Raw genomic sequence first — 13200 nt, 5'->3', positions numbered from 1 at the left:
TTCCGTCGGGTCGGGCGACAGTAGACTGGAAAATCATATAGTTTACTGGGAACATTACTTGTTTTATGTTCAATTCTTGTGATTGCTACTGAAAGTATAACTACGATCACCTATCCTAATATTGCATGTATTTAATTTAGAAAATCCACAGAGGATGGCACAGTATTATGCTTGCGTGGAAGTATTGTCCTACTTCTATTGTATAAACAAACATTTGAGGTGGTGTGCTTAGCCGAAACTTGTACAACCACCTGGCCTTAACGAGCGAAAAGTCAAATAAACAGTAAATACATATCACGTGCAGTGGTTTTACGGGTTGATCATTAGCAAGTGTATAAGTGATACGAATAAGACAATGTGTATTTCTCTACTTTCAAACCTAATAAAAACCTAATATTTACATGATTTATCACACCATCCAAACCTGGTCTAAAACTGGATACTTGCTAGAAGTTGGTACTCTCTTCGTTTACCCATTTCATTTGCAGATTATGGTCACACTGGGCAACTGGTTTTACTGTACATTCTGTTGTGTGCAAATAGTCACATTGTGTATTTTACACTGCAGTAAACATTGACTCAATTGTGTTGGCTTTTTAATATAGTTTTTTTGTTTATAATATGAAGACTACATTAAGATTCATTTTCATTTTAATGTCTTGCTTTCTTTTTAAACACAATGTTCTATTTTGATTTTCTAGACTGACTATAACTGGAGGGGAGGGGTTTGGAAGATGTCCCTCTATCCGTTGTTCCTATAAGTCTAAGCTCAATTACCCTTAATTAAATCCATTAAATTCGATGATTGTTTATAGTATGCTGTCAGTGTAAAAACATAAGTTCTACCAAAGCAGACGGTATGGCGGTTATCACCTAAATGTAACTTGACTGCAATTGGTTGCAAGCAAATTCAAGATAATATTCAAATAAACAGTCGACAGATAAATGGGAAAGGACGTGTCTTTTACTAGTATTATTATTATTATTCTCATTCGTTTGCTTTACATATTTTGTGTATTATCATTACTTTTGTTATTAAAGAATTGTAGTTCTGCTCACTATACAGTTATAACGTCGCCATGGTGATCACATGGCCACACTCCTGTGCGATTATGCAACTGTGGATGAAAATGGCGTTTAATAATCACGATTCATTCTTAGTTATATATATGGGGGGGGGGAGCCTGGAGGGGGTGGGGTTGGAGGGTATGTATTGCTTCTGGTCCTTTGCAGCGGCGTGCACATGATGTCAAATGATTGTGTGTGTGATGGGGGAAGAGGGGATTAAAAATGTCCGACTGATTAAGGTAGGAACTTGGCCTGAACTTTGAGGAAGGGCCAGAGGCAAATTAAGGGTTTTAAAGGAGGGGATGCCCTGGGGTCATTGAAGCCGTATCCTATCTTTTGAGTACCCCCCCCCCCTTGCGCAAGTGACCGATCATTTGCTATTTTCATTCATCACATGGGAAGACAGACTAGTCAAATCATTATCCCCGTCTTTTATCACTTGGATTGAAAATGAAAGCAGATAGCTGCAGATCCATAGAATTTAAATACTTTGAAACACAAGATTTATGTTTTCGATGCTTTTCTGCTGTATCAAGTTATTCCATCAGAATGCAACATTACATTGACTACAATTGCGAATTCCATTTGAGATTAGATGACCAGGAAATAAAGCTATAGAAGTAAATAAAAAGACAAATCGATTTAAGTAGTTCTTTATAGGTTGCTCGATCATGTAGTAGCGAGGGTTACATACATCTAAACAACCTTTAGATATGACTGTCTGAAGATGGCATACCTTCCCCATTATAAACCCTTCATTACTCCACGTTTATTTAGAAAATACAGAATATACGCAGAATGGAAAATATACCGAGTAAGCCCATATTACTTGTATGTTTTTTATGAATTTTATACGTGATACTACCTGGATAAATATAAAATTTACAGGATTACACTGATGGTGAGAATTAAACTTCAACCGTATTTACGTGAAGTTATACTAGGCTCGCTGGTTCATCAATTCAACGAATTGAATCATTCAAAATTAACACAGCTGCGCTCCGGTTTGGAAATAAATAAAGATAAGTTAACAAACAGTGCCACTTCTGGGGTTTATGCTTCAATACGATAAACTTACTGTTCCCAGCTCTATTTGAAATATGCCGGAACCACATTTTATTTTTGCTTATTTGTTATGGTTAAAAAGAACTTGACGTTTGTCTATATGTACGATAAATTAACTCAATAATGTGTCAAAATCTCTGTATGTATTAAAACATTTGGAACTCAATCCATATAAAGTAACTTATAAAATTATCCTTATTAATTATCTTATTTGTGTATATCCAGTCTAGTCGTGAGAACATTTGTAAATGTATGAGAGATACGCTTAAAAGATGAAAACCAGAATGGATCCATCAGTTTACAAAACTATGAATCACTAAATGGCCTCAAGTGATGTCCTCTGCAACACCCCCTCCCCACCATTTATTGTTAATGAGATATCTTAATTCAATGATTAATATTGCAATCACACTCAAAACAATTCACATTCACTAGCAGAGTAGTTTTACAAGCACCGCCCTGGAACATAAACACAACCTGTTTACAGTATGACGTGTTTTGTGGCAAGCAAAATACTCCAAAATCGAAAATCTTATCAAAAATAACTGACTATATCGGTCTAAAATCCTGGTTTATCAAACGAAAAACTGATTAACCAGGATTATTAACCGAAGAAAGACGTGTCATATAGTAAAGAAGATTGCTTTCATCAACATAAATGTGCCATACTATTTATTAAGTGTGCCACACTATTTATTACAGGGGCGTATCCAGGATTTTCTAACCCGGGGGACGCGAATTACTATCTAAGCGGAGCGCCACCATCGGTTGGCGCGCAGCGTACAAGAAAAATTCTGGTTTTTATACCCCCCAGATCACTGGAAATGGCACTTCTCGGGCTTGAAATGACCAACCAGATGTACACTTTTGCCTGAGAACCAAGTATTTCCCAATAGTTTTTTTTTTCCATTCATAAACTTTTTTGAAGATTTTCTTCAGTAACAAATCATGTTCGACCTGATCGCATGTCCTGTGCAGATCATTGCCTTTGTAGGTGATTCTACGTTGCGGCCCACAATACCCGACAGCCCCACTTTTCAAGGTTTTCAGCCCATTATTTGTTCAGAATTTGAAAATTCACTTCAAAACATACCCACAATGTTGCAAAAAAAGTCATCTATGGACAACCAATATAGAAAAACCTCCTTCAACCCCTAACAGACCGGTCAAAATTACACGAGTAGAGGGAAGTATGATGAAGAATGTTGTTCAGGAAATTTTCTAAAATTCAGACACAGTTAATTTATTTGTGTACAAATATTAAACCCTCTTATAACGGCTATTATAAAACTTGGTTGAAGGAAATGAAATAATAGCAGATATTTCCGAAACCGAACACTACACACATAGGCGTAGGAGGCGGGGGGGGGGGGGGTTCCTACTGAAAGAAATATAAATTGCAATGATGTATAGCTAAAGGAAATGAAAAAAATATCTCCTTGATAATTAAAATAAAGTTCTAAGCTTGGTCGACTAATTCGCCATGACTAATGTAAAAGAGAATTTGACATAATTGGACCTCCATGCTTTTTCTCCATCTACATAAGACATTTCGTTGTTTACATTAGCATCCCGCGGTATACTGCGCAATTTCCACGGACCGTACGATACACGATGGTATGCGATGTAATAACCGATGCTTCCTTATATGATATTGACATTAAGCGCGCGCGAAAAAATTAGGTTATATTTATCGGGCAAGTCGTTACAGCCCCCCAAGTCAAATTGGGTTCCTATGACTACACACATCGACAGTTTTGAGGCTGTTTATCCTGGAACCGCCATTTTTATGCTCACTGATATGATGTGCTATCTTCTGTTTGCTTTACAAATTCGAACAGGTGCGCAGCGAATAATTTGCCAAGGGAGGGGCGAAGCCTGTAGGCAAACTATCTAAGCGTAGCGCCACCATGAGTCGGCGCGAAGCGTACAAGAAAATTTTGGCCGAAAATGCCTCCCAGATAGCTGGAAACGACACTTCCCATGCCTTGTAAGTTGCATCTAAGCATTTTCTATTTTGAAATTACTAGCGATATCATAAAAAAAATATGCTCGGGGGGGGGGGGCGGTCGCCCCCTTCCCGAAATGCGTCATTTTCCCCGACGACTCGGTCGAGTTCGAGACCAGTCACAGTTGGTTTCATAGCACAATTGTTTAAGGCGTCCATACACACACGCGTTATGATAGACCATATATAGTATTTATATAGATACATTAGTGAGAGAGGAAAAATGGAAACGTCAAAAATGGAGTTGTCGGTGTAAGGGGTAGGGTGAGGCGCACGCCCCTTCCGAAGTCCTCGATCCGTCACTGGCTACCCGGCCATGTGTATATAATAGGGATCAGCGCTGTAATGATGTCACTGTTCCTCTTTCTCTTCCCGGTGTCTTGGCAGTTTTCTTTTACTCCCTCCTTTTCTCCGTTTTCTCTCTTTCTTCTTTTTCTTTTCCCTTCCTTCCTCTCCTCCTCCTCTTTTCCCCCTCTTTTTTCCCCTTTTCTTCTCTTTTTTTTCTCTCCTCTTTTTCTTACCCGGGGGGCGCGCGCCCCCAACGCCCCCCTGGATACGCGCCTGTATTAAGTGTGCCACACTATTTATTAAGTGTGCAACAGTATTTATTAAGTGTGCCACACTATTTATGATAGGATTGGTTCAGTTGTCATACATGTTTATGTTATATAAAAGAAGACAATAAAAGAAACACAATGGTTAAAAAACTGTTCAAATATCTTTTTGGAGATATTCAAGTGTTAAGTTTTATCACATTGTGTAGAAACTGCTGAAATATAGCTGTGATGTCACATCCTCACATTCCTGAAAAGTCTTTGTTTTTTTCTTTAAATATTTTGTGAGATTTCATGACTTTCAACCAAAAGATATGTCAGGAGATCTCATATTTGAGATTTTTGATTATATTATTTTCGAATGTGTTAAAAAATGTAAATAATTTTTAAAGAAATATATTCACAAATGTTAAGGAAGTGAGGATGTGACGTCACACCCTCACAGTAATTCTTTCTACACCAGTCGTTTTCAAAGAAATTTTGATATCTTCAAAGTGTCATATCTCCTTAACAGAGCATGCTATCGTGGTAATTTCTTCACTGTTATTTTTGTCTTTTTGTGCTCTTTCATACAAAATAGACATGTCAAACACCTGAACCAATCCTTTAAGTGTGCCACACTATTTATTAAGTGTGCCACACTATTTATTAAGTGTGCCACACTATTTAATGAGAAGGAGTGGGAGGGATATATCAGTGTACCAAACTCAATTGAATGATTGATCTCATCAACAGATGTAGGCATTGTCTATCATTATCCAGGGGATACAAAGGGGTACAATTTACACAATATCTCACTATTAGTGATGAAACTGATCGAAGAGGCCGATATTCAATAGATTAAACTATTACAATTCAACATGTGCAACAAGTGGGACAGACGTGTTTTAAACAAAACCAGGCACTCCAGATTGAATGTTTTGTATTTTCCGAGCTGTCCCATGATAGTTTTAAAAGCTTTCTCTACCGTGTGATTGTGATGATGTGTGTATATGCGCATGTCTGTGTGCCTTATGTGACGTCATTGGCTTGTAAACACGATAATCTCCACGATGCTCATTTAAGGCTAATCTCATGCTGACATCGGCTTCCTCAGTACATGCATTAACTTAATGTCAATCAATAGTTTGATAAATTCTTAAAAGTTAACCAACTTATGTTACTTTAACTTTAACTCTAATTAGAAATTGGATTTTTAACTGGGGGGGGGGGGGTGGTGGGTGTGGGGTGACAACATTACAACCTATCGGTGTAATTAGTCGTTTTCATTCCATGGGTCTATAGGGTATACCCGTTAGAATTAATTCGTGGTCAACACTAGACAAGACACAAGCTTTTTTATATTGTGACGTTACAGAGGCAACACACAAGCATACACGGAGTGACAACCGATCCATGACAAAACTCAAAAGCCAATTATTCCGACTTTTATTGCTTGATATATAATATCTTTACAATGCATTAGAATGATGTCAAGGGCAAATGATGTTGAGAATCATTCATGCATGGTCTGGCTTAATGTTTTGTATGAAGAACTTTCATGGTGAGTTATTTAAATTGATAAACAATGGATGGTTGTATAGGCACAACAGGAATCTGTGTTTGTTGTAGACCCGTGGAAGCCACTTCTATAGCAATCCAGTTGTATTGGTAATACACTTCGATTTATTTGTTCATTGAGAAAATTAAAGATCCGTTGAACACCAGATGTTCATTTATCAAAGTCATCCCTCAGTCTGCGTGTATTCGTTTGTTGCGGTATGTTGCGGTTTGTTGCGGTATTCGGATTGTTGCGGTATGTTCGATTTGTTGCGGTATGACGCGGTATGTTGCGATTTGTTGCGGTATTCGGATTGTTGCGACAAAAGAAATGGTAAAGAAACAATCGATCTGAGGGCGCGATTGCGAATTATCAGCGGATATGGTAATTTACCTATGCCAGTATCAAGAGTAGCCATGGAAACGAGTAGAATAATGAATCGCTTCTCGACCTCTTGGCTAAGATCATATGTAAACAGTACACAGTGTAGATTACTCGCCAACCTTTAACCTGATCACGTAGTTAGTATCTATTCTCGTTCCAAGCGACTCATGATACTCTCATCATATGACGTCACATCGTCATGATCATACAGTTACAGTCTCTTGTAAGGGGACAGGGTCGAGAGTGGATCAAGTTGGTTGGTTTTTGTGCCCAGGTTCTATATTGGGTCAATCTTCTAAACAAGAGTAGCAACTCTGCAGAAGTTCAGCTAAACTTTCTACTTGAGAATTTTTTTTTGATTGACAATAGCACCAAGAAAAGTACCAGCAGCGAAGAGCACAAGTAGGGGACAGTACCAGTAGGGGACAGCACCAGTAGTGAACAGCACCAGTAGTGAACAGCACCAGTAGTTGACAGTAACTAGTAGTTATATTATATATATAGGTAGAATAACAGCAGTGGACAATGCCATCTTTGGACAATACATTAGTTGACGATACCAGTAGCTGATAGTACCAATAGTGGACAGTAACACTAGTTGATAGTACCAATAGTAGACGGTGCCAATAGTAGACAGTACCAGTAGTAGACAGTGCCAGTAGTAAGCAGTATCAGCAGTGGACAATACCAGTATAAAAGTATAGTTAATAGTAGTAGAGAGTACCAGTAATGGACAATACCAGTATAGAAGTATAGTTAATGGTAGTAGAGAGTATACCATTAGTAGGCAGTACCGGTAGTAGACAGTACCGGTAGTAGACAGTACCGATAGTGGGCGGTAACAGTAGCTACTTTATCAGTAGTTACGATTGCAGTTACTACTTAATGCAAGAGACATCGAGTATAGCAGTATAGTACATAATGACATATAGTCTGTCGGCTGATTCTCTTTTTCCTGCAGCGTCGTTGCACATATCGCCTTACCGAGGTTACCTCTTCGTAATTCCGCATGTTAGGTGTAATCTTTCGAGTAAACACGACTTTTATCGGATTTTTCGAATAATGTTAATTCACGTACACCAAAAGAGGTAAAATGGTCGTAATAATCGTTGCAATTCGCACCAATCAGAGTACGCTGTAGAGATCAAGTGATGATCACATGAACTTTTCCACTGGGTTGTGTATGGCGATGTCACACAGTATTCACCGTGGGATATGGTGGCATACTCCTATTAGAACCTATATCAATGAACCCCAAGTGTTCTCCTTCAGGAAAGTGCCGAAAAAGCAGCAGAAGATTTTTTGAAAGATGTTATCAACAGTGGCGTAAGCAGACTTTTTCATCGGGGGGGGGGGCTGGGGGCAAAGAGTTCGAGTGGGAGGGGCAAGTTGCGTGCGCGACCAGTTCTGTCATTTGTCGTAGTAGCGCGTCTGACGAAGAGAGGGGATGGGGGGGGGGCTCGTAGCGATGACAGAAAGCAAAGTAATAGGATTATATTTAACTTGAGACGCAGTAGGCTGGTATTAATTTGAGAATTCCCGTCAACTGCGTATTAACGTCAACCGCGAACTGGTTTAACTGAGCCTTTAAATGCATTTGTTAATTTTCGTCCAATTTTTTTTGGCCCAGCGATGTCATTTCTGGATTTTAGTGGCTTGGATTTTGAAGAGTATGATTTGAAGTACATTTGATGCAAACATTGGGTCAATTGAGGCAATGTTAGACCACTTTAAGCCTTCCAGGAGCAGCATACGAAAGTGTTTACTACCGAGTAAAGAGGTTTGTTTACAAGTGACGAAAACTTCAGGCTCTCATAGCAAAACGTCTACATGGTCAAATTGATGGTGCCATGAATGTCCAACTTGTCAGTCATCCAGTGAAGGGTAGCGTTTAGCTAGTGAGAACTTCTATCGAGATTTTGATGATTTAGTATGTAACTCAATGGGACATTTAATAGGCGTATGCTACCGTATACCCTGCGCTTTGTACGGTATCTCACCACAATTAGAATAGTTAACCACTGTCGGAATATAGCCCTAAAGTCATCTTCTGTATTAACTTGTTTTTTGGCATTTTCTGAGTCATCATGATTCCTTTTTATGCTTGGATGTTGAAGAGGACGAAATAAACTACTGATGGTCTAAAAATATGGATCCTTGGAGGTGATTTAAGGCAGTGGCGGCGGAACCGGGGGGGGGGGGGGCTTGGGGGGGGGGGGGGCTCAGCCCCCCAATGAAAAAGTTGAGGGGGCAAATGCATGATAAGCCCCCCCAATATTTACCAAGGCTCCGAAACGTGCATCTGCCCATTTTTTAATGCATATACTTGTCGATCTGTCCGATGCACACGTATACTATATAGGTGTAATAATTAAATATGATAATTGATTGTCTGTATCATGCCTCATCGAATATTAGTGTTTTAAATAAGAGGGTAATAAGCTAAACGCTACACTCATCAACATTTGCGTTTACACTACGAGTACACGCAAGGCTTGGAACATAGCTTTATGTTTAAACGCAATCAATTATTAAACGAACAAAAACACAATATTAGCATTTCACGTGTACTGTATAGGGTACATGCATTCATGACATGATGACAGTGCTAGGTCATAGAAATTTATTGGCAACTGCACATGGTTTTGGAATTACCCATTTGTTGACATTAAGACATGCTTTCTGTTTTTTTCTTATGACATTTATTTAATTCAGGGGCGTCGGAGCCGGTACGGGCATGTCCGGCGAACGCCGGACCAATATTCACGACGCAAAAAAAAAAGAAGAAAAGTAGGACTAAAAAATGGGAAAAAAATCTCGGAGGTACATGTTTCAATAATTTTCAATAATGATGACGGCAAGTAGGCTAAATGTGACTACTCTGGCATGGCAGGGGTCTTGTTTTCAAGCTCGGGAAGTGCCATTTCCTGCAATCTGGGAGGCATATTTTCAAAATTTTCTCCATTACGCTACGCGCCAACCATGGTGGCGCGTAGCGTAGTTTGACCTACCAAACGTCCCCCGATAATTATGATAGTTGGCCACACTCTGAACCGCCGTACCAATCAAAAATAGCTTCCGACGCCCTTGTAATTATTGCATTTAATTGCAAGTAGTAATTTACTACACTCAAAAACGTCTTTGCGAGTACACGTCGAGTAATAGCTACTCTCTTAAAACACCATCGAATATACAAATTACAATGTTTTTACAGATTTTTACGTGCAATCTGAGAAATTGTAGGCTTGAGACCCATGTTTTAGGGCTAGGTATTCGCAGCATAAAACACTCGGGAAGTGCCGTTTCCGGCCATCTGGGGGGTTTGAAAAACCCAAAATTTTCTTGTACGCTCCGCGCCAACCGATGGTGGCGCTCCGCTTAGTTAGTCTCCATATATTAGCCCCCCCCCCCTCCCCAATAATTTTCCCATTCCGCCGCGCCTGATTTAAGGCATTTTAGAAAATATTGGTGAAGCAAGAAGTTTCCGCAGCGAGAGCTGCATGGCAGACATCGAATTTAAGATGATCTGGAGGGATCACTCCACAGTACGAAAACGTACCAACAATGGAGGGTCATGTGACGTGCTCACAGGTGCAAGGCCTACTTTGGTATTATTTAACCTTTGTCAGCTCGAAGAGATAAGCGTTCTGTCGATAACAGCACGCCACTATAACGGGCATTTACGGTAAATATGAGAAAAATTACTTAGACAATAACGTTGTTTACGTTTACTTTCTGTCTCATAAAAATGCTTGATATGTATGGACTCTGGCTAATATTCGAACATCTACTGTCAGAGTCTTAAAGATTTCTTACGGCGATCGTACCAGCTTGTATACGTACAAAAACGGCAAGCAGCCTTGTGTTGCTAAGGAGCACGAATCTTGTCGTCTGCTTCTCGTGTCTATGTATACATTTGTGTACAGTCTTGATAAGCTGTGTGCGTTCCACTTGTAGTTCGATTTTTGAAAGAAAATGCTCAAAATGGCAATTTTTGAATTGAAACTGCGGCAAACATTGGGAAAATGTACCACATATTAAATACAGTGTTCGCGTAGCTTCACAAGGAATGTGGTAGCTATGAGATCATGACATTCGTTGTTGTAAAATATTCATTCCAGCAGTAGGCTACTATAAGATTGAGTGCTACAAAGGCACAAGCGAAGGAGTATTAGTCCATTGAAAATGTTCGTACTGGTTACGCGAAGTATAAATACCGTCGCGCTTGCTACCAGCAATTTACCAATAAATTCAGTTTAACGAAGGCACAAAAGAGATGCAGAGGTGAGATTGAAGGTAAATTAGATATATTACTTTTGAAACGTGTTAATAATGCATACCTGTTCTGCTCAACCCTAACTAATGAGACACACACACACAAAGAGTATCATGATAAATTGATATTATGTCTCCAAAAGGACAACATCATCACCTTCAAGAGATATTTAAACATGTGACTGGTAAATGAATGTTTCTGAATGTTTTCGTGGTTATTTTAAAGGAAGCATGCACTACTAACACATGGCTTATATTTTCTTTTCTTTTTTGCTTATGATAACCCGTGTAATATAAACAGAATATGTATCACTGAGCCGGGTGTACAGACCCGTTGCCTAGGCTTGGACCTGTGTTATGAAAACCGATGCCAAGGGGCGTAACTTTGTATAACTAACGTCATGTTTGGGCCGTACCCGAAAACATGTTGTTTTGGAATACTGTGATTTTCAGTGCGAGACGGTGATAGTAAAATCTGCTTTTTTTTGGGTCATTCTCGGTCAACTAAACCATGGAGCTATATAGCTCCATGACTAAACATAAGCCCATTTCATGAAAATCATGGCTTGGCACCATTCCCGCCAGATTTTGCCAAAAATCCCTCACAGCATGCCTGTTCTACTGTCCATGGAACACTCGGAACGATAGAGCCAACTTCCCAGTGTCTTGCGAAAAAAATGTGACCCTGCGGGCATTTTTAAGGGTCCAATATGTTTAGCTGAGATTGACAGACTATTCAATCTCAAAGTGGCAGATAAGGGTACTTTGTAGTCACATATCATAAGTTGTATCGCTTCAGAAAGAGTGTATATCCCTTGGTTTCAAAGATATGTGTTTCTGAACATTGCCTTCTTCTTTGTCGTTTGTGTAGAGTGGTTTTGTAGACCCCTTAGTAGTGGTGTAGTCGTTAGGGCACTCCCCTCACATGCTGAATGTTCCTAGATCAAGTCCCGGCCGATTGCACAGCCTTGAGCCATCACTCTGCCCACCCAGCAGTAAATGTGAACCCAGTGTAATAACACTGGAGTGGCTAGAGGTGACGAGGTGAGACCGGGTCACCTACCTCACTATGCCGTTGGCAATGGACGGTATCTCTGTAAGAGACATCTCCCTGAAGCTCTGTGTAGCGTTTAGACCTATAACTTACATTTAGTCCCAACTGTGTTTACTTGAAAAGTGTCATATTTAAGTCCTTTATTTTCGATAGCTGTATGGTCGCAGTTCAAATATGGGCACTGAGTTAAAGTAACACATTTTAGCCATTTTTTCAAGTTGACTTGTGACCCCGTCACACCCTCCTATGAAGACAAAACTGATACTTTTTTGTCTTCATCTAACCATAAGTTATGGTATGATGTCTCCTCTGCCTTGGAGATATATGTGTCTGTAAATACTGCATATAAATCAATCAATGTTTGTGTACTTATCAAAATTTACCCGCTGCTCCAACCCCCATTCACACGTTCTAAAGTACCTGGTGAGCCCATTCCTATAAGAGGCGTCAACTTTCTGGGGTACCTGGTGAGCCCATTCCGATGAGAGGCGTCAACGTTCTGAGGTACATGGTGAGCCCATTCCTATAAGAGGCGTCAACGTTCTGAAGTACCTGGTGAGCCCATTCCTATGAGAGGCGTCAACGTTCTGAAGTACCTGGTGAGCCCATTCCTATAAGAGGCGTCAACGTTCTGAACTGGTGAGCCCATTCCTATGAGAGGCGTCAACGTTTTGGTCGAGGTCTTATATTTCTTCATTGGATGAAGTTGCAGTTGCTCCACACGTTTCGCAATACACTGCATATGTCGTCATTTCAGAGCATGTAAAAACACAACCCTAAGCACAATTAAAGGAGCACAGTGAGTTTATGGGTTGCCACCCTATCTCAATACAAAAAAACAATTACTCTTGTGTGAAAGAGAATTTAAATTTACTCAGGCCCACCTCCTCTAATTCTAATTATCTGCCCAAACATTCAAATTCATAACTGTTCATACAGTAATGTCATCTTGAAGGTGAAGTTATTTTGGGGATCGTATGATGGACCTAAATTATGCTGCTGACAAGTAATAACATCATATCTGCCTCCAAAGGGTCAAATGTCAATCAAACTCAGTAATCCCCTCCAAACTCGAATACACCACAGGGAATTGACTGCCTCCAAGAGACCTCAACCCCTTGTGCTCACTGCGGGGTTTTACATGCGGAACGGATTTACCAGTAGAACATTATGTACTGCACCCACAACACCTCGCCCCCCCTCCACCTTCGTACATCCCAAAGCAAAAAACAACTTGTATTTGTCCACACTA

The sequence above is a fragment of the Apostichopus japonicus genome, chromosome 3, assembly GCF_037975245.1.
Source record: "Apostichopus japonicus isolate 1M-3 chromosome 3, ASM3797524v1, whole genome shotgun sequence".
NCBI lineage: Eukaryota > Metazoa > Echinodermata > Holothuroidea > Aspidochirotida > Stichopodidae > Apostichopus > Apostichopus japonicus.
This window is presented reverse-complemented; position numbering follows the sequence as displayed.